Source organism: Thamnophis elegans, chromosome 8 (assembly GCF_009769535.1).
Source record: "Thamnophis elegans isolate rThaEle1 chromosome 8, rThaEle1.pri, whole genome shotgun sequence".
Taxonomy (NCBI): Eukaryota; Metazoa; Chordata; class Lepidosauria; order Squamata; family Colubridae; genus Thamnophis; species Thamnophis elegans.
In genome coordinates, this window is record NC_045548.1 from 39,515,934 (window position 1) to 39,537,805 (window position 21,872).

At 39.7% G+C, this 21,872-nt stretch overlaps 1 pseudogene; it reads right to left on the bottom strand.

Annotated features, from left to right (window-relative positions):
- Window positions 1-265: 265 nt before the first annotated feature.
- On the bottom strand, window positions 266-14,999 carry LOC116512456 (annotated as a pseudogene).
- Between the last annotated feature and the right edge of the window lie 6,873 nt (window positions 15,000-21,872).

A 21,872-nucleotide genomic window follows, 5' to 3' on the forward strand; every position in this document is an offset into this window, starting at 1 on the left:
CCTTCTAAAACAAAAATAATTCCAACAGTTCACTTCACAAAAAACATTTAAACATTTAAACTCAGTATCTAAATATTTATACTAAAAAGAGATACATATTAAGCATTTAAAAAACAGCTGCATGTGGAAATTAAAAAACTGGAAAATACTGCTGCAATATAAATAGTGAATAAAACACAAGAATACCTTGTAATTGAGAATTTATCTAGAAAATATTGACAAAAAAAGTAGATATTGACAAAAATTCACTAACCTTTCATTCAGCTTAATTTTCAACCGAATCTGTGTTTTTGGTACTGTTTATCCCAATCAAGCATTTTGATTCACAATCTGAGTCACAAAATTTTTCTTTGAACATACATTGATATAATATATATACTGAAAGTATCTCAGCAATTCCTCCAGGAGTCTTTATTTTAGCCCAGTAAGTATTAATACTTTGAAAGGAAAATCTTACTTTTTTGGCTAGTTCTTCTGCTGTTGTGTTTGGATCATATGGAATAGGATCTCCAAAATATGTCTGCAGTTTAACTGGAAAGTTTCCATACAAAGGAAATATTGGCAAACAAATATATTCATATATCCATCTTAATAATTCTGATTAATTGAAAAAGAGGGATTAACAGGATAGCAGGTAGTTATATATTTTTACTCACCTATTCATTTTTAAAAATCTGAGCAATAGTGATACACTAACAAATTTGTACAAAGGTGTTTCCTGACACAAATCTGAACACCTTAGAATTATCTGGAATTATTTGCCTGCTTCCAGTGTCATTTTTAGCTCTGCATTTGAAGATGTTAAAGAATAGACACCAAACTAAAAGATACCAAGCTAAAAACTACAAACTAGCGAAATGAGTGGCGATCAGAAGTGACTGCAATGAGAAGGAGTGCTTGCAATTAGTTGTTATATTGATATGGAATGGTGTGGAACAAGTTTGAAAGTGGTCTTCATGCAAGATATCATCCCTAGTTTAATCTAAAAGGACTGAGGTACGATACTAAACAATAAGGAAGCAAAAGTGACAACTGAAGCTAAATAATGGATGAAGGTAAAGATGTGCCAGAGTTTTCTGGAAGTCAACTAATTATTGAGTTACAAATGCAATAGAGCTTGCCAATTAGGGCAGAAGTCGGGATAAATGTTAAATGAACTGTCTCAAGTAATCACAAGTCACCTCTACATTCCTTAAATGAATGCACAGATTGTTAAGTAGAGAATGGTGTGCATCAGGATTGGGGGAGATTCTGGTAGGCCCAGTGCAGGTACAAGCCCACCTACTTTGGACATCATCAAGGCCTTCCCCAACCCCGAGATACCCCTTGGGGTTTCACATGCTCTTCCACATCTTCGTTGCTGTTACTTTTTACAATAAACCACTTCTGGAAGCTCCATACAATTAGGGCAAGCTGTTCCTTTCTTTGGTATCTCTAGAATACATTGAGCTCAAAATTTTATCATAACTAGGACTCGTCTAATCTGACTTTAGGTTCCAGCTAGGACTCTAAAGGTCCTAAAGGGGAAAAAATCCAAATATTCCATTTGCTGCACATATTGGGCTCTAGCCTAAACTAAAAGGTATACAGATTTGAGAGCAGAGGCAGGGAGATTAGCTTTTGCACCTAATTTAAGGATGGGGCTTCAAAAATCACAGCAATGGGTTCATTGCCCTGTTGTAAGGCCTAAACTGCTTCCTGCACCTTGGCGGGTATGTGTGTATTTTTCGCCTTCTTTAGTCTCCGGAAGCTTTCCTTCTGCCTCTGGGATTGTGAAAACTGGGGCTCTGGAGGTCCTCTGGAAGCCAGAAATAGGTCCATTTCCAGACTTCCAGAACCTCCGGTAGGCCCACTATACCCCCTCTCCGAGGCTTCACATTGTTTCTGCACTTACCTGTCATAATGAACGGGCCACATAGAGACTCCTGGGAGTGGTGGGAGGGGAGGGATGTGATGGGCGTGGCCAGCCAGGAGTGGCATTTGGGGGTTTCCAAACTGGGCAGACTCCTAGCTAGAGGATCGTCTGAACCCATGTGAATCCCCAGCAGTCCACCCCGGATGGGGAGAGGAAGAATGATCAAGAAGTCTTTCCCTCCCACCTTTTATTGTTATAATTATTGAAGAAATGTGGCTTTCTGGGAGAGAGAAAGAGGTTAAGCAAGGGAAAGGTTTTGAGAAGCTCATCCTGAAACTGTGCCTTAACATGCAGGGTTTGCATGGGAGAGGGTTTGCAGTCCCCCAATGGCCAGCTGATCAGGGTAGAACACTCCGAAAGCAGCTACTATTCCCAAAAAGAATTTCTGGAGTGATGAAAATGGCAGCTGCTTCCAGAAGCTATAAGTAAAGGGCCAAGTGTTGCAGAGTCCTGTCAAGGCAGTGGGGGGGGGGGGGAGAGAGAATGGGATGCTGCAGACTCCCCATAGTCAATTGTAAGAGCAAAGAGAAGAAAATATTAGAACTCATAATGTCCCAAATTCTAGTCAAGCAACTACTATACTAATCTGGCTTTGTAATTGAGTTTTCAATGTTTTTTTTTCCCAACTGTAATCTCTCAAGGGAAAAATATCAAACCTCAAAAAAATGTTAAAAATTCTACATGCACACACTGTAATGTAGTGCAGGTTAAGGAGATCAACTTAATTCATCTGAAGTACTTAAATTTAGGTCTCCCTTTATGTAGATTACTGGGCAACTTTGGATCGAGACAGATTTATATATTCCACAATACTATTAATCTGGAAATAAAAACAGAGAAAAGCCAGATATGTTGCTTTGAGCTGTGAGAGAAAGACAAAATATAAAAGAAAAAACAATGGCTTCTTTTATAGAACAGACCAATTTATTTATATATACTAGAATATGGCAATAAAAACCAGAGCATTTTATTTAAATAATGTCCACCACTATAGGCAAAAAATATAGCCAAAACAAGCTCTAATCAGAACGGAACAAATCATAGATGACATAATACAAAAAAGCCCAAACTGAAGTTGCTTACTTATTTGTCCTCGAACTATTCGAATATTTTCTTGAATATTCTGTGTGAATGTAGGAATGATGGGCTGAAAAAAATAGAATAATGAAAATAAGCATTAAGAATTTACAGTATTTTCTTAATTTACTTCTATCAGTACTACCTGCTTTTTGTGGCCTAAAGAAGTACATAATAGAATAGAATAACAGAGTTGGAAGGGACCTTGGAGGTCTTCTAGTCCAACCACCTGCTTAGGCAGGAAACCCTACTCCACTTCAGACAAATGGCTATCCAACATCTTCTTAAAAACTTCCAGTATTCACAACTTCTGGAGGCAAGTTGTTCCACTGATTAATTGTTCTAACGCTCAGGAAATTTCTCCGTAGTTCTAAGTTGCATACTAATTAAAAGAAATATAACAGAAGTCCTACATAGACAGAGGTGATATTCAGCAGGTTCTGACCAGTTCTGGAGAACCGGTAGCGGAAATTTTGAGTAGTTCAGAGAACCGGCAAATACCACCTCTAAATGGTCCCACCCCCATCTATTCTCTGACTCCCGAGTCCCAGCTGATTGGGAGGGAATGGAGATTTTACAATAAACTTCCCTGCCATGCCCACTAAGCCATGATATGCCCTGTAAATCACACCCACAGAATTGGGTAAAAAAATTGAATCCCACCAAGAGATTACATAGAGTTTATTAGAATAATGTAAATGTGGGAGTACATGTATTTGAATTGTTCAGTGTCAGCTATTAATTAGAATTAACATGGTATTAAGTAAAAATTACCACAGTACATAATGCCATAGTATTTATATAAATATTATGGGAAATTTTTATTGAGAAATCTGAACAGATACATTGTCCCCTTGCCCTTTTTAATGTGTAAACAGTTATGACTCTTTTAAATGCATAAACAATTATAAAAAGATTTCTTCAGCTGCTTTTATTTGACAAAAAAAGCCAAACAGAGGAGCAGACTAGAAAATTGTCCCTCCCACTCATTCCTAATGCCAAAACCATTTTTTGGGGCAAAATTCTTTTTTATCTGAAAAGTTGGAGAACTTTTCAGAAGAATTTTTGAAAAATGATACAAACTATTTTTGTTACTTTTTAAAATCATGAATTAAATGAATAAAATGTAAATTAAAATGGTTTAAGTAAGAAAGCGTACAAAATCAAGAAAGATAGTAATCTGTTCAAGAAACATGTTTCATTGCAGTTTCTGAAAATTCATAGAAATTGTTTTTTTAAAAAGAATCAAAGTAAAACCTGCTATCTCAGATTTTGTAATGCAGAAAAAGACTATAGCAGTAATAGCTAACCTTTTTGCCACTGCGTGCCAAAAGTGGGGGGAACACAGGGGGATCATGCGTGTGCTGGCCACACTTATAATTCTATGCACCCTCCCCCTGCCCATGCGCACATGACCCCCAGTTACATGCAAGTGCAAACCCCGCACTCCCCCCTGCTTTTGCTACATGATGGCACAGTAGACCTGTTTTTCACCCTCTCCAGTCTTCACACTCTTTCTAGGAGCCTGGGGAGGGCAAAAAAAGCCTCTCCCCCTGGAGGCCCTCCAAAGGCAAAAATGGCCCATTGGCCAACTTCTGGTCAGATTGGGAGGCCCATTTTTCACTCTGCCCAGACTCCAGAGGCTTTCTAGGAGCCTGGTGAGGGTGAAAACGGCCTTCCCTGCCTCCCCGGAGACCGTCCAGAGGTTGGCCTGTCTGATCCTGAACTTCTGGTTTGCGTGTTGGGCTTCAGGGAACCTTCTGGAGGGCGAAAAACAGCCAAAAAAACAGTTGCCCACAGAAATGGTTCTGTGGGCCACCTGTGGCATGCGGGCCATAGGTTTATCATCATGGGATATAGATACAGTCTGACACTTGCATGTCTCTCTCCTGCCTGCCTTTAACAGTTCTGATATTGTAACATATAAACTAAAAAACACATTACTTTTTTAATATTACATGTTTTTCAACATTAAGATTTTGGTTGCCTGCTTCTTAAACTAAAAAACATTGAGAGAAACTACATCCTACTAAAGATCTGCAGTTTGAAGAAAATTTAAAATAAACTAAATCAACAAATATGCAATCTAAAAAAATGTATATTTCAACTGTCACAGATATTTTAGGAGCAAACAAAGTTACAAATATTCCTTTTTATAAAGTTAAAATCATTTTAAATCCATAAAAGTTTTAAAAATAAGTATTACAGTATTTTAATTATGTATTGAATTATATAAGTATTACAGTATTTTAATTATGTATTGAATTATATGAATTTATAGTATATACCTATTTCATACAGGAGTTCAGGAAGGCATTTTTAGTGTACAACTACCTTAAAGTAGCTGTGGTGCAGCAGTGGTTGGAATGCAGTACTGCAGGCTATTTCTGCTGACTACCTGTTGACTGCAATATGACACTTTCATTATCACCAGCTCAAGATTGACTCGGCTTCCATCTTTCTGAGGTCAGTAAAATGAGGACTCAGATTGTGGGGGCCAGTATGCTGAGTCTGTAAATCACTTAGAGAGGGCTGTGAAGCACTGCGAAGTTGTTCTGAGCTAGGTGAGTTTCAAAACTTTTTACTACCTATTCTGTGGGTGTCGCCTATTTTGTGGTGTGGCTTGGTGGTCATGTGACTGGGTGGGCATGGCCAACTTGTAAAATGTCATAAAACTCACTTAACAATGCTCTTCCTCAGAAACCAGAATTTTGGGTCAATTGTGGTCATAAGTTCTCTTTTTTTCTTTCTTTCTCTGTCTTTCTTTCTTTCCTTCCTTCCTTCCTTGTGTCTCTCCCACTTTCTTTCTTATTTTTCTTTCTTTCTTGTGTGTCTCTCCCACTTTCTTTCTTTCTCTTTCTTTTTCTCTCTTTCTCTTTTTATATTTGTTTCTCTTTTTTCTTTTCCTTCCTTCCTTCCTTCCTTCCTTCCTTCCTTCCTTCCTTTCTTTCTTTCTTTCTTTCTTTCTTTCTTGTGTCTCTCTTTAGATCTTTCTTTCTTGTGTGTGTCTCTCTCTTTCCTTCTTTCTTTCTGTTTCTTTCTCTCTCATTCTATCTTTCTCTCTCTTTTTTTCTCTCTCTTCCCCTTCCTTCCTTCTTTCTCTTTCTTTCTCTCTTACTCTTTCTCTCTCCCCCCTTCTGTCTCTCTCTCACACACACACATCCCTTCCAGTTATATTCGTAGATATATTCTATGAACTAAAACTGACACCCAACAAATCATATGATTATGGCCATCCGTATCCTACAAACCAACTCACAGAGCCTCCAATTCAATCTCTTCCTGCTCTAGGGGTTAACCAAATATGGTTAGTCATCCTGTTATCTCCTGGCCACGATTCCCACCTTTTTAGCAGAGCAGCAGAGAGGGCTAATTTCAAATGGCTTTTTTCCTTTTGCCAAAGCCCGATTTCTCTGCCACTGGGCAGGTGACCTGGTGGGTGTCCAAAGGTAATAAAATCAGGTGAGTCACACGACTGATTTATTTTACAGCCATTAGGAGTTTTTCACCCTGATGGGCAGACTCCATTAGTCATGGGCCAGAAACTATCTATATTTCCAAGTATGACACACAAAAACAGTTATAATATTATTCAATTATACCAATATAATATTTACCACTTTTGCGTCAATGGCCACTTGAGCAAATCCTTTACGATTTTTTCATATAATAATGTCATTTTCATCACTGAATAGTGCTTCCCGAACTCCCCCTGGTGTAATTATCAACAATTCTCCATTCTCTAATACTTTTTTACATTCTTCTTGGGATCCAGGGATAAATTGTAATACATCAGATATTAACTTCACACCTGGAATTCATCAGAAACTATTATAAGATTAATTAATATTTGTGTAAAATTATGATCCCTCCACAGTCATTATACTTTTCCAGAAAAACATGGAGCAAACAATAAATAACAAAGTAGATGTAAAAATATTGAGTTTCTTTCTGGATGGTCTCTTGTGATGAGCTGATAGACAGAGATAGGAAGTAGTAGGCTTCCTCCCATATTTGGGCATACCAGGGGTTGTGACACTAAATACATACCTATTTCCCTGGCTCAGCTGATAAAGGAGGAGAACCTTGTGGCTTAGTGGTTAACACATCTGCCTAAGATGTAATACAGCACAGGTTCTAATCCCAGTAAGGGTATGGCTAGCTGATGAGAGCTAAATAGCTTGAAATAGATTTATACTAGTCTCCCTTTATTTATTTTTCAGCACAAATACAACACACACAAAAACACACACATACACACACACACACACACACACACGTATGTATGTATGTATGTATGTATGTATGTATATATTTTATGCTGATAAATAAATAAAGGGAGACTAGTATAGATCTATTTCAAGCTATTTAGCTCTCATCAGCTAGCCACACCCTTACTGGGAATCGAACCTGTGCTCTATTGCCTCTAAGGCAGATGTGTTAACCATTGAGCTACAGGGCTCGACTCCTTATCAGCGAGGCCAGGGTGAAAGGTATATATTTAAAGTCACAACCCCTGGTATGCCCAAATATGGGAGGAAGGTCACACTTCCACTCTCTGTCTTCGGCTCGCCACAAGAGACCATTCAGACAGAAACCCAATATTTTTTACTGTTGCCTTTTTGTTACATTTGTTATATTTTATGCTGATAAATAAATAAAGGGAGACTAGTATAGATCTATTTCAAGCTATTTAGCTCTCATCAGCTAGCCACACCCTTACTGGGAATCGAACCTGTGCTCTATTGCCTCTAAGGCAGATGTGTTAACCATTGAGCTACAGGGCTCGACTCCTTATCAGCGAGGCCAGGGTGAAAGGTATATATTTAAAGTCACAACCCCTGGTATGCCCAAATATGGGAGGAAGGTCACACTTCCACTCTCTGTCTTCGGCTCGTTACAAGAGACCATTCAGACAGAAACCCAATATTTTTTACTGTGGCCTTTTTGTTACATTTGTTATATTTTATGCTGATAAATAAATAAAGGGAGACTAGTATAGATAGTATTGTCCCTTTATTTATTTATCAGCACAAATAAAAAAAACACAAATATATATATATACACACACACACACACACACACACACACACACACACACCTACATATACATATGCATATACATATACATATATACATACATATACATACATACATACAGACAGACAGACAGACAGACATACACATGCATACACACAGTTTCTATGTTTATTTTTACCTGTGATAAAGACAATATTCAAAAACAAAAAAATCATTACATAATTTTGTTCCAAATGTAAAAAATAAAAAATAAACTTTGTTCCTTTAGAAGAAAGAAGCCATATTGCAGTATATATGTAGCAACGTGTAACAAGCCATGAGTGTTTATAATATAATTATCTACCCAGTAGAGGATTTAGCCTTAAATTGTCACACCTGACTAATTATGGGATATAGTGATATTTTGAAAGTTATTGCTCAATCACAAAACAAAAACTTTCCAGAGGTCATACTAGCCAATAGTATTAATTCAAAAAAGCTTTTGCGCAACTTTGCTAGATTGGCTGGCTATTGAGAAAAGGATTAGGATTCTATTATTGCAATATGCTATATCTGGGCTATCCTTGAAAAGTATCTGGAAGCTTCAGCTAGTATAGAATGGGGCCATAGAAGCAATCTTGTGCACCAAAGAACAACACATGTAACACCTTGGCTGCTCAAGTTGCACTGTGTGTGGTTTGTTTCTGCATTTGATTCAAGGTGTTGACCTTGAATGACCTTTAAAGCATAGGGCCAGATTACCTACAGAAGTGTCTTCACCTCATTATATAAGCACGTCCAATCTGGTCAATGCCAGAAATGTATGTTGTCAGTTAAAGAATACCAATTTGTGGAGTCCAGTAAGAAAACCTGTTCTGTTGTTGTACCTCTACTGTGGGTGAGATGAGAGGTGGGTGGGGTGTGGCCCCCATCTCTTTCTTAGCTTTTTGAAAAAGCACTGGCACTACTATCTTGCTCTGGGCTGATAGGGAAGCACACATTCATGGGGCTGCTTAGCACTGTGAAGCCCTCCTCCCACCTTCTAATCAACATTTAATGTAGAATTTTAAAACTACCTTGCCTTGTAATTGTATGTATGTATGTATGTATCCTGTTTCCCTGAAAATAAGATCTCCCCAGATAATAAACCCAATTGAGCTTTTGAGAGCATGCACTAAAATAAGCCCTCCCCCGGAAATAAGCCCTCCCCAAAAATATTGCAACACAGCAGCAGACATGAGGTAATCACGCTCACCACCTTCTACATCTCAAAAATAATAAGACTTCCATGAAAATAAGGCCAGGCACTTATTTCGGGGGGGGGGGGGTGTCAAAAGATAAGACCCTGTCTTATTTTCAGGAAAATATGGTATGTATGTATGTCTGTATGTATGTATTTTTATAATTTTATGTTTTGTGTCTTAATATTTTATTTGTACACTGCCCAGACTCCCTATGTGAGGAAGATAGACAATTTATATATTTGATAAATAAATAAATCTCAATTGGTCCACGGTTTCTCTGCTTCCCATCCTTCAATTAAATCACAAGAGAAGACTTTAAGATTATTCTGTTATCCATATTAAAAGGGAGTTCTGCTGTTGAGACACTGCTGCAGAATTTCACTTTTATGTGAAAAAATTAAGAGCAATTGTGCTATTTATTTAAGGAATGTGTAATTGTGGTTTCTTTGCCACTCATTTTTCAGGAATTTCAGAGACATTCCTGCTCGGCTCTTCTATTAGTCATTGAACACTCTACCACTGAAAACTTAAATTTTGCAGGTGTTCCCAAAAAAACTGATAGCTAAATCCAGAAAATATTATAAACATAAAAGACTGTGATCATATTCAAAAGTAGGAAGCATTAATTAACAACTATCAGTGGACCAAAATACAGAACCAAGATGTCAGCAGAGACCAGCAATTATTGTGACATATGTATAGAAGTGGAAAAAAATGGAAAAGAGAGCAAGGGTGGAAACTAGGAGGCTCTTGATGTGTAGACGTGTGATAAAAAGATGGGAAGCATAAGTTGAGGTTTGAAGGGAGGTGATGTTGTATACTTAACGTTTTAAGGATTTGTTACAAATTGCTTCCGTAGGTTATGCTCTCAATTCTCTTTCTCTCAAGAAATCCCATTACAGAGTACAAGATTCCTGAATATTCCTTCCAGAGCACCAGAGCACCTCACATACAACCTTCAACTCTGCAGCGTGTCTCTCTCTCATTGAGTCTCAGAGAGTCAATCGCATTGGCACTAAATTGTAACCTAAACTAAGGTGACCAGATTTTCAGATTGGAAAAGAGGGACACCCTTGACCGGGGGGGGGGAGGGGGGGGCTTGATTAAAAAAAAATTTTTTTGTCAAAAGGTCACCCCAGGACACTGAAACCAGCATAAATACGAATCTGTTGCCAAACAAAATTTTGATCACGTGACCATGAGGATGCTGCAACGGTCGCTAAGTGTGAAAAATGGTTGCAACGGTCGCTAAGTGTGAAAAATGGTCTCAACGGTCGCTAAGTGTGAAAAATGGTCATCAGTCACTTTTTTCAATGCCATTGTAACTTTGGTCACTAAATGTTTTCCCCCTCCTCGAGACTCCTCACTTTTTCCTTCATTCCTCTTGCTTATCTACCTTCACCTTATCTGTCTTCTGCTCTTTCCCTCTCTTCCTTCCTTCCTCCCTCCTTCCATCCTCTTCTTTCCTCACTCACTCCCTTCCTCCTTTTTTCTCTTCCTTCCTCCTTCCATTATTTATACGATATAAAATTCAATGAGGGTGAAACACACCAAATCTGGCAAAGCTGCCTTGCACCAACCTGGCCTGCCCATAGAATAGCAGCCACTTTGAGACACATAAACCTGGTCTGAACATATTGCATCACAAAGATTTGCAAAGATCACATTTGCAAAAAGGAACATTTCTTGTAGTAAATACATTTTATAAACAATTTAAAAGTAAAAATCCCCCCAAAATAATAAAAAAGGTATTCTATAAATAAAAGAAATCCTTAAAAACCATTGTTAAGTATTACACCAGCAATAATTTATACTGTCACCATTTCAAACTATCATCAGAAATACGAATCCGTTGCCAAACATCAACATTTTGATCGTGTAACCATGAGGATGTCACAACGGTCGCTAAGTGTGAAAATGGTCGCTAAGTGTGAAAAATGGTCATCAGTCACTTTTTTCAATGCCATTGTATCTTCCTGATTATTAAAAGTGCAAATTCACTCAGTGTCAATCATGACTCCTGAGTCCATTTCAAAGTATTGTGCATAGAAATTTTAAAAATGGCTTGTTTTAATTTATTTTGGATAGAATCTTTTTTTAAATAGTCTAAGACAATTTAAAAAAAGAATCAACACAGAATACCACTATTTTAAAAAATCATATGCACAATAAATAAAATATTATTTTAAAATACATTGAGCCTATACTCCTTACAGTAAATGACTCATCTGGAAACAAGCCAATAGCATTTTTTGTGCTTTCAAATTTACAGATGTTCCAAAATCAGCTTAAAGTCCAAATATTTAAAGACCACCCCCCTCAAAGCTATCTTACCAGAGCTTTAAATATCTTCTGGGGAGGCCCTGTAATCCCATTCATGACAAAGGTAGGGCTTTCTCAGGAGGAAGGTTTCAGCTGGTGCCCATCCTTTGGAAACCTCCCCCAAGAGCAGGGAGCCCTAACCTGCTGTCCATTCAGGAAGGCTGTACAAATTATTCTGTCTTCTAGAGCCATTGGGATTTAATATGGTTTTATCACTGGATTTTCTTTTTATTGTTTTTGTGGAATTGTTACAATGATTTTATAATAATATAATTTTATTTGGCATTTTTGTTGCTGTAAACTGCTGAAAGCCCCTGATAGAATACAAATTATTTAATAATAAATTTAAAAAGCTGGGTGCAAGATATGAAAACACTGCAAACTATTGTTCAAGATAATTTGAGAAAAGGGAATCATTCACCAAGAGTGCTAATAACTACTGCTAAGTTATATAGCAAATCAGATACTAAGGCCTAATGCCACAGAGGGGAGAGAAATTCATAAGTTTTCAAGATTTCCTGCACTGCTTCAAACATATACACTTAATACCAATGAATCCACAGCTATTATTTGATACAAGAAGATGGGTATGGAGAACGGAAAGAAATTTAAATTAATAAAAAAGATGCCACTGAAATCATCTGTTTTAAATTATAATCCCTCTTCCTGACAGTGGATCAATAAAAAAAAGATTATGCCCAATTCAAACTGGAAAAATACATTTAGCTCAAAAAAATAAGATCGTCATGGTGATGAAAGAACATGGCAAGTAGCCCTAGGAATTATTTGTCTCTCCAGGCAAATAAGGAAATACCTGTTGCTCTGGTCTTTAATGCAATTCTTGCTTAAGGCAGAGCCCTCCCCCGAAAAAATGCTTCTGCCGGGCTGCGAGAGCCACGTGGAAGTTGTCTGCACAGCTGAAAAAAGGAGTTTGCTGGGCTGGGAGGAGGAGACAGCCCCCTGCCTTCTCCCCCTTTGGCTTTGCGGAGTTCCCAGCCAGCACGGGCGGCAAGTCTGGATGGAACCACGTGGAAGTTCTCTGCGTGACCGGCAGCCGCTTTTTACTCCCGAGTAAAATTTTTACTCGGGAGTAAATTTTACTCCCGAGTAAAAATTTTACTCGGGAGTAAGTAAAATTTACTCCCGAGTAAAATTTTTTACAAAACATGATTAATTTTACTCACCACCAGTAAGCGCAGCTGCAACCCCAACAAGAAAGACAAAATAAAATGGAGACTCCTCTGCGTCCTCAGCTAAGGAGTCCAGCCAATCAGTGAGCTGGTTGGCCAGCTCACTGATTGGCTGGAGTCCAGCCAATCAAATCAGTGAGCGGCAGGCTGGGCTGGCTTAAATTTGTAGGTAGCATAGAACAGAACGATGAGCCAGCCCAGCAGCTGATGGGCGGGAGCTGCCAGCGCCAAAAAAAGCGTGCCTTTTAAAAAAGCAGGCGGGACGCGGGAAAATGCATCAAAAAGCGGGGGTGTCCCGCCAAAAGCGTTATGTCTGGTCACCTTAACCTAAACACACACATGCACACTTAGTAGCGGGCCTCAGCAGTTCAGGCCTTAGCTTCTAGAGATAAGATTTTAAATGCTTCACAACAGTGGTGGGTTTCAAAAATGTTTACTACCAGTTCTGTGGACATGGCAGGGGAAGGATACTGCAAAATCTCCATTCCCTCTCCAGGAGAAGGTTTCTGCAAAATCCCCTATTTCCTCCCAATCAGGACCCGGGAGGCAGAGAATAGATGGAGCGGGGCCAGTCGGAGATGGTATTTATCAGTTCTCCAAAGTACTCAAACTTTCTGCTACCAGATCTCCAGAACTGGTCAGAACCTGCTGAATACCACCTCTGCTTCACAACCTGCTAGGCCTTATGGAATAAAATAAATTGTAGCATATTTAATTACATTTAGATCATAACTGTGTGAATAAATAACCATTACCTGGAACATTATGTTTTATCTAAAGGAAACTATAAGGGTTTTTTTTTTTATTCCGAAAGAGGAAAATGAAATAAACATGAGCAAATTTATTTCCTCCTGGAATTACAATTGTGAATATTTTTATTTGATTTTAGGCTAATTTTTAGCTTCTATTTTAATATTTCAATCATTATTTATAAAATCTTATAACCAATGTTCTCAGATAGAATTTTCCCAATGTATTTTGGCAGACTGTTTGAAACTCTTGAGGATTCAAGCCAAACTGTTTCTGTTTCTCTGCATCTGAGTGAATAGTACAACTGGAGCACTCATTAGTTTTGGATACATGCCTTTCAATAATTTGTATTTGTATGTATGTATGTATGTCTGCGTGCGTGCCTGCGTGCGTGCGTGTGTATGTGTGTGTTTATTTGAAACCATAATGGAAAAGCATACATATCTAATGTCCAGCTATTTCAAGTGAATACATAAATTGTTTGGTTATTTTCAGACTTCCCCCCCCAAATAAGATAACTCAGAAACCATGAAGCATCTAATCCCATTTTACTGAATGGTTTCTGGAGATTTCTTTGATTTTCATAATGGTTCATTCCATTAAATTATAAAGGCATAGGAATCTGTCTTTTCCCACTGGTATTTCCTAGCCCTACTTTCCAAAAAGTATTTCATTTAGTTCTGAAGATGTTTAATAATAACATTGTTGAAATGTATTATAGCTAAGTATATATTGATGTAACTAAATACCCTAAGCATCTAATCCAATTTGGGCTCTGTATAATTCTGATCTTTGTAAATACTTGAGCAGGTTTTGTTCCTTTGCAAGGTTCTTGACATGAACCAATGCCAAATCGAGATTCAGAAAAACAGGTCTGTTCTCTTACAGGTAGCAGATATATATATATACACACACAAAATGTGACATATATATAATTTTGTGTATTATGCTTAGGTCAGACCATAAGGGGCACATTTCCAGATTGTCCAAGCCCCAAATTTCAAGCCTTGTGGCATAGGGAATTCTATTGTGTAAGAAATTAGTTTCAACAGTAGTTTGTCATGCATCACTGAATCAAAGGTGTTATGTCCTTGTTTCACGAGTGTGCTGACTCAGAGGCGTGTCCTATTGGCTAAGCTGTTAATAGCAATCGGCATGAGAATGAAGCCTTGCGATTCACTGCCCCATCTGACAACTGCTATATAAAGAGCTATCAGATGGGAAGTCCCCAGTTGCCGGTTCCAGAATTGCCTCTGTTATTCTGTTAGCAAATAAAGGCTGTTCTTGTTAGCAACCTGTCTTGTCTCAGTCCTTACCTGCCTTGTTCTCTGTATAGAGCACTGGTGACGAAGGGTGGGATTTAGGCCTGAGGTGACAGGATAAAGTTAAGTCACTGACCAGAGCTGAGGTGTGTTCAGCTGAATGCTGATTCCTAGTCACTGGCGACAATATGTTGTTTTGAAATGCAATCTCCTCAGCCATCTGCCCTTTTAAGGATGGCTACACTGATCCCATTCACAGCATTTAATCCAGCAATGGAGACTCTTACTTAGAATGATTAGTGTTTCCTTGAGGCAAATGACTATACCGAACTAAGCTTGGACATGTGGACATGAAATGTTTGAGATGGCTAGAGCCCTACTCGCCCCTCAGCCAGTCCATGCCATGCCCTGGAGACTCTACTCGCAAAGCTGAAGAGCCACTATGCACCAGCTCCATTTTGCATAGACAGGCAACATGAATTCCGTCAAAGGAACCAGGAGGAGGGTGAGTCTATAAACCAATATATGGCCTCCCTCAAGACAGCCACACTCTATTGTGACTTCAGAGACCTGGAGGATGTCCCCCTGGATCAACTAATTTGTGGTGTGAGGGACATGTGGCTGCAATGCCGCCTGTTAGCCAAGACAGAGATCAACCTCCAATCTGCAGTGGATGAGGCTCAATTGTCCAAATTGCTCAACAGGTCAACTGTGGAGATACAAAGGTCCCAAATCCTGACCACTGCTAGCCAAGCCACAGCTGTCCACAATGAAGAGGTCGCTGGGGATGACACAACGGATGATGAAGATGAAGTAAGCTGCCTCACATCATCCCCGAAGAAAAGATGAACTCCAGAAAAAAGGTTTCCTCAGGCAACTTGTATAGGCTATGGTGGGAATCATTCCAGGTCTACCTGCATGTTCAAAACCACCATTTGCCATCAGTGCAGGAAAAGGGGCCATCTAGCTAAGGTTTGTTGTTCCTCCCTGCCAACCACTACGCAGCATCAGGGCCTCCGTACACCAGGCGGTCAAGCAGAACACCTTTGAAATCCGAAGGAGATTGCTTTGCTATCTTCCACAACCATTGAGGTAGCTACTGAGGTAGCTCAGTAATGCAACCACTGGCTCAAGCAACAAGATCTACCTCACTGTCAATATAGAGGGAGCCCCGTGCAGAATGGAAGTGGACACCAGCTCCTCAAAATCCATAGTATCGTAGAGCACCCTTAAGAGATTGGTACCTACCATGTCCAAGAGATGCCTGAGTCCCTGCAACTTGAAACTTCGGGAATATTTCTGCACAATCTATAAGGTATCTTTCAGAACCAGCTCCGTGCCCCGACTTACAGTCATTAGCCACAGTCATGCCTCTTTTTAAAAAGAGAGACCCTAGTCTAGTAGAAAATTACAGACCAATCTCACCAGGTTGCATCACCCGTAAAATCATAGAATCAATTATAAACCAATCCATCACTCTCCACTTAGAAACAAACCCTGCTTTCTAACAAGCAGTTTGGTTTCAGGAAAAATTATCCTGTAATCTGCAACTCCTACACTGCAGAAACATTTGGACCAGGGTAAAGCAATAGACACAATTTAAATAGACTTCTGCAAAGCTTTTTGCTTTATACAAAGAACAAGTTGCGGAAGGACTGAGGAAAGACAGGTTGCTAACAAGAACAGTCTTTATTTGCTTAAGCGCTAACAGAATAACAGAGGCAACTCCAGAACTGGCAACAGAGAACTTTCTGTCTGACAGGTCTTTATATAGTAGCTGTCAGACGGGGTGGCCAATCGTGAGGCTTCATTCTCCTGCTGAGTGCTGTCAACAGCTCAGTCAATGGGAGGTGCCTCTGCATTGGCATGTTCATGAAACAAGAACAAGAACATAACACTTCTTCCTGCCTGGATGGCACATGCATAGTCTTGTAAGTACGTGGGGCACCTGCGCCCAAACTGATCATCTCAGTTTGGGGACGGCTTCTGGAATACCCAGCGACTGCACGGCAATTTCAACTGGAGACTCTTGGAGGAAGGCTCATTTCCACAGGTGAGTCAGCCGATGAGACCATTTCACTTGTTGGAACGCAGGCCTGATTGTATGGATTAGAGTTGTCCATGGAGGTTGCTGTTGCCACTGGGTCTGCTTGGGTCCAGTCTGGTTGCGATCTGGTTGAGATGGGTGGCCGCACTTGCAATTGGTTAATGTGGTGGCGACCCAGTCTAGTTAAATTGCTTCCAGGGTAGTAAATAACTAAAACATGTACTGTAGTTATTGCCAATGTACATCAGATGTAGGAAAAACAAATTTGAGATTTTGATACATTGGCTTAGCTTGAAATTCCTGATTCTCACTTCATGTTCTTTATGTTCTGCACTGACGACATTACTTAGTTTGGTAATGAAACACCTACAAAGAAACTATAAAGCTCAGAGAGCTTCATGGACCCCAGGTCCTATTAAACAGTAATGCAGGATTTGATGATATACAGCTGAAACTCAAAAAATTAGAATATCGTGCAAAAGTTCATTTATTTCAGTAATGCAACTTAAAAAGTGAAACTAATATGAGATAGACTCATTACATGCAAAGCAAGATAGTTCAATCAACAATTGCAGAAAATTAGAACATTGTGAAAATGTGCAATAGTCTAGACTCAAAGTGTCCCACTCTAATCAGCTAATTAAGTCATAACACCTGCAAAGGGTTCCTGAGCCTTTAAATGGTCTCTTAGTCTGGTTCAGTAGGAATCACAATCATGGGAAAGACTGCTGACCTGACAGTTGTGCAGAAAACCATCGTTGATACCCTCCATAAGAAGGAAAAGCCTCAAAAGATAATTGCAAAAGAAGTTGGATGCTCCCAAAATGCTGTATCAAAGCACATTAATAGAAAGTTATGTGGAAGGGAAAAGTGTGGAAGAAAAAGTTGCGCAAGCAGCAGAGATGACTGGAACCTGGAGTGAATTGTCAGGAAAAGGCCATTCAAAAGTGTTGGGAACTTTCACAAGGAGTGGACTAAGGCTGGAGTCAGTGCATCAAGAGACACCACACACAGACGGATCCTGGACATGGGCTTCAAATGTCGTATTCCTCTTGTCAAGACGCTCCTGAACAACAAACAACGTCAGAAGCGTCTTAACTGGGCTAAAGAAAAACAGACCTGGTCTGTTGCTCAGTGGTCCAAAGTCCTCTTTTCTGATGAGAGCAACTTTTGCATCTCAAATTTTGCATCCAGCGTGAAGTTTCCATAGTCTGTGTTGATTTGGGGAACCATGTCATCTGCTGGTGTTGGTCCACTGTGCTTCATAAGTCCAGGGTCAACGTAGCCGTCTACCAGGAGATTTTGGAGCACTTCATGCTTCCTTCAGCAGACGAGCTTTATGGGGATGCTGACTTCATTTTCCAGCAGGATTTGGCACCTGCCACCTCTGCCAAAAGCACCAAAACCTGGTTCAATGACCGTGGGATTACTGCGCTTGATTGGCCAGCAAACTCGCCTGACCTTAACCCCATAGAGAATCTATGGGGCATTGCAAAAAGAAAGATGAGAGGCATGAAACCGAACAATGCAGAAGAGCTGAAGGATGCTATTGAAGCATCCTGGTCTTCCATAACACCTCAGCAGTGCCACAGGCTGATAGCTTCCATGCCACGCCACAGGCAGTAATTGCTGCAAAAGGGGCCCAAACCAAGTACTGAGTAGATATGCATGCTTATACTTTTCAGATGTCCGATATTGTTCTATGTACAATCTTTGTTTTATTGAATGCATGTAATATTCTAATTTTCTGAGATTGTGGATTTGGGGTTTTCATGAGCTGTAAGCCATAATCATCACAATTATGACAAATCGGTTCACTCACATAACACCTATCCTCCGCGAGCTGCACTGGCTGCCTATTGGTCTTCGGATACGCTTCAAGGCGCTAGTCGTCACTTATAAAGCCCTTCATGGTATTGGACCTGGGTACTTGAGAGACCGCCTGCTGCCAATTAACTTCAAATGACCAATTAGATCCCACAGATTAGGCCTCCTCCGAATTCCATCCGCCGGCCAATGCCAACTGGCGACTACCCGGAGGAGAGCCTTCTCTGTGGCTGCTCCGACCCTCTGGAACGAGCTCCCCGTGGCGATTCGAACCCTCACCACCCTCCAGACCTTCCGCAAAGCCCTTAAAACCTGGCTGTTCTGACAGGCCTGGGGCTAAAGAGCTTTTGCCCCCCCCCCCCTCAAATGGTATGGTTGTTGTGTGCTTTTAAATTGTGTATTGTTCTGTTCGTCTTTTTTTATCCCTTATCTGTACCCCCTTCCCTGACTTGGATTGTGAGCCGCCCTGAGTCCCCTTCGGGGAAAAGGGCAGCATATAAATGTAATAAATTCAATTCAATTCAATTCAATTCAATTCACGACTTGAACTATCTTGCTTTGCATGTAATGAGTCTATCTCATATATTAGTTTCACCTTTTAAGTTGCATTACTGAAATACGTGAACTTTTGCACAATATTCTAATTTTTTGAGTTTCACCTGTATTTTAAGCAAAGCATTCTTTAATCCTTTGCTTTAATGCTGTGGTAGTAATAGAAAGTAGTATTACTTTCTATTATACTGCATCAAAAAGTCAGTTTGGGCAATAAAATGTTAACATTCAAGAACATTATATAAAAGGTGAACACCACATCCCTACTGCACATAACAAGAACATACTTTTTTAAAAATATGCATGTTTATTGCAATAGTGCAATTCCTGCAAAACAAAGTGTAACACTGTTAAGAGGAGACTGAACTGATGATAAATTTCTAAAAAGTTCTCCTATCACATCTTGCAATTTTTTTTCAATCTGTAAAGTTCGAAAAGGTTGCTTACTTTACAGCAAAGCCACAAAGGATTCTGTGGCACCTTAAAGATTTCCAAGTTATTACTACATACTTTTTTGAGGGCTATAATCTATCAGAATAAACATCATTCAAGAAGTTGCTTGTGATCGGTAGAAGGCTTTAAATAGCATATTTGTTCATGCTGGCAAGTTTTGGATAGGGACTGGATTGCCACCTGTCAGAAAAGTTACCAGCAATCTAGACTGATTCAAAGGGTCCAAAACATACTTTGATGGCTTTCTTCCATCTGATATTACTGGGAAGATGTTAATGGAGGGTAACAGATAGAGGGAAGCTGACTGTTGCATATGCTTAATCTCAAGATAGAAGAAAGATAATTGAATATAATGTCTCCTCTTCTCTTCAAAAACCTCCACCTGGTACTGGTTTTTCTCCAGGTTTACCTGCGCTGAAAAGGAGAAGATTAACATTTTAATACTAGATTGTATTGGAAAAAATTGTAAACAGGCTAATATAAATAGAAGTTTAGTTAAAGCTCATTTTCTTTTCTCTCCCCTCCCCCATTGTTGTAATTGGTGTTATTATAATTACTGTAAATATATTTCTGTTATAGTTATTAGCTTGTTAAGTATGTTAAGATTTGCTATTGATTTTTCTTTGACTTGGCTTTATTTGTAATTGTTACCCTGACATGGCACTGTCTTTTCAATAAAGAAAAAAAACAACAAACATTTTAATACTAGAGCCTAGGTGAACAGAAGAGAAGGAGGAGGAAGAGGAAAAAGTGACAATAAAGGGGAAGGGGATTCTGTTGTTTTTACTTTGATTCTACCCAAACCCTACCAAAATAAGGCCTGCAAAGCTTGGAGTACGACTACTCCGCCATCCGCAGGATTCCTCTCCCAGCGGCAGAGGGAAAACACCCTCGGGACTCCTGCCTTTACAACGAATTCCCTTGGGAACCTTCCAAGCAGCAGAGCCGCTCCCCTTCAGGTAATACCGGCAGGATTTTCTTCTGACCGGGGATGGCAGAGCCATGGAGAAGAGCTTCAGGACAGACGGGCAGGGAAGGATCCGGAGCTCCGCGGGAATCAAGTGGGGAGGAGGCTTTGACCACAGAGGGTGCAATGATGTGGGTCAGCCAAAAATAACCTAATCTAGTGCCCCCCCTCACCCGCCGGCATTTACTAAACCGGGTTAGTCCTGCCAGGAAGACGGGTCTGTTCGTCTCCCTTGCCCACTTTAAAAGGCCGAAAACGCTTCGCGCTCTACAAGACCCGAGTTTTCCTTCTGCTTTTCCCTCCCACTCGCAGAAGAGCGGTATTGGAAGTAGGCGCTTCGGGAGGCGTTCGGGGCACCAGCGTCGCTTCATTGGTCCAGGCAAGAAACGCGACAACCCACCTTGTCTTCAGAACCTGCCAATCCATGTCCTTCAACTTTGGTTTAAGGAATGAACTATTTTGGCAGATCCACAAGTTAGCTTGGAGTAGACATTGAAAGTGCAGGAAGACGATCTCTTTCAGAGAATAGAGTTGGGCGATCGAAGCTGGTGAATTACTATAATTCCATAGTAAATCGTTTTGTCAGTCTTAATTTCCATCTCTTTCAAGGCCAAGATCCCTGGACACTGCCGAAAGTCAGGCAAGACTTTGGCGTATGCCAGGGATCTCCAAACTTGGCAATTTTAAGACTTGTGGACTTCAACTCTTAATGTTGCCAAGTTTGGAGACCCCCTGGCATATGCTCTTCTCTTTTACATTTGCTGTTTTTCATTTGTTTGACACATTTTTGCGCCCGGGCGTGAATATATAACACATATTTTTTAGACACGTGCTTTATTTGCATTTGAGAGTTTAGAGATAACTGCTGAATTACTCACAATGTAACAGTTCCAAGGGGAGCCATGTTAGCCTTCGGCAGCAAAACCACGAAAAGTTTTATGACCTTTATGTTATAATTTGAGTGGGTAGGTTGTACTTTATCGGTGTTTTATGTTTACATTTTCTTTATGCATCAATTTCAAATTAAAATGTCCTCTATTGCTTATATGAGTTTCTGGACAGGGATACATAGACTTTTTACTTGATAGAAGAGAATATTAGTTGCTCAGGGTTGAACTGTGGAGTCTTTCGTTCTCTTTGGGTTTGATGGTTTCTTGCAGATGTTTCATTAGCAAACTAGGTTACCTCAATAAGCCCTAGGTGGCCTTAGGCCAGGTTTTTACAAAACTGTCATCAACTGTCCAAAT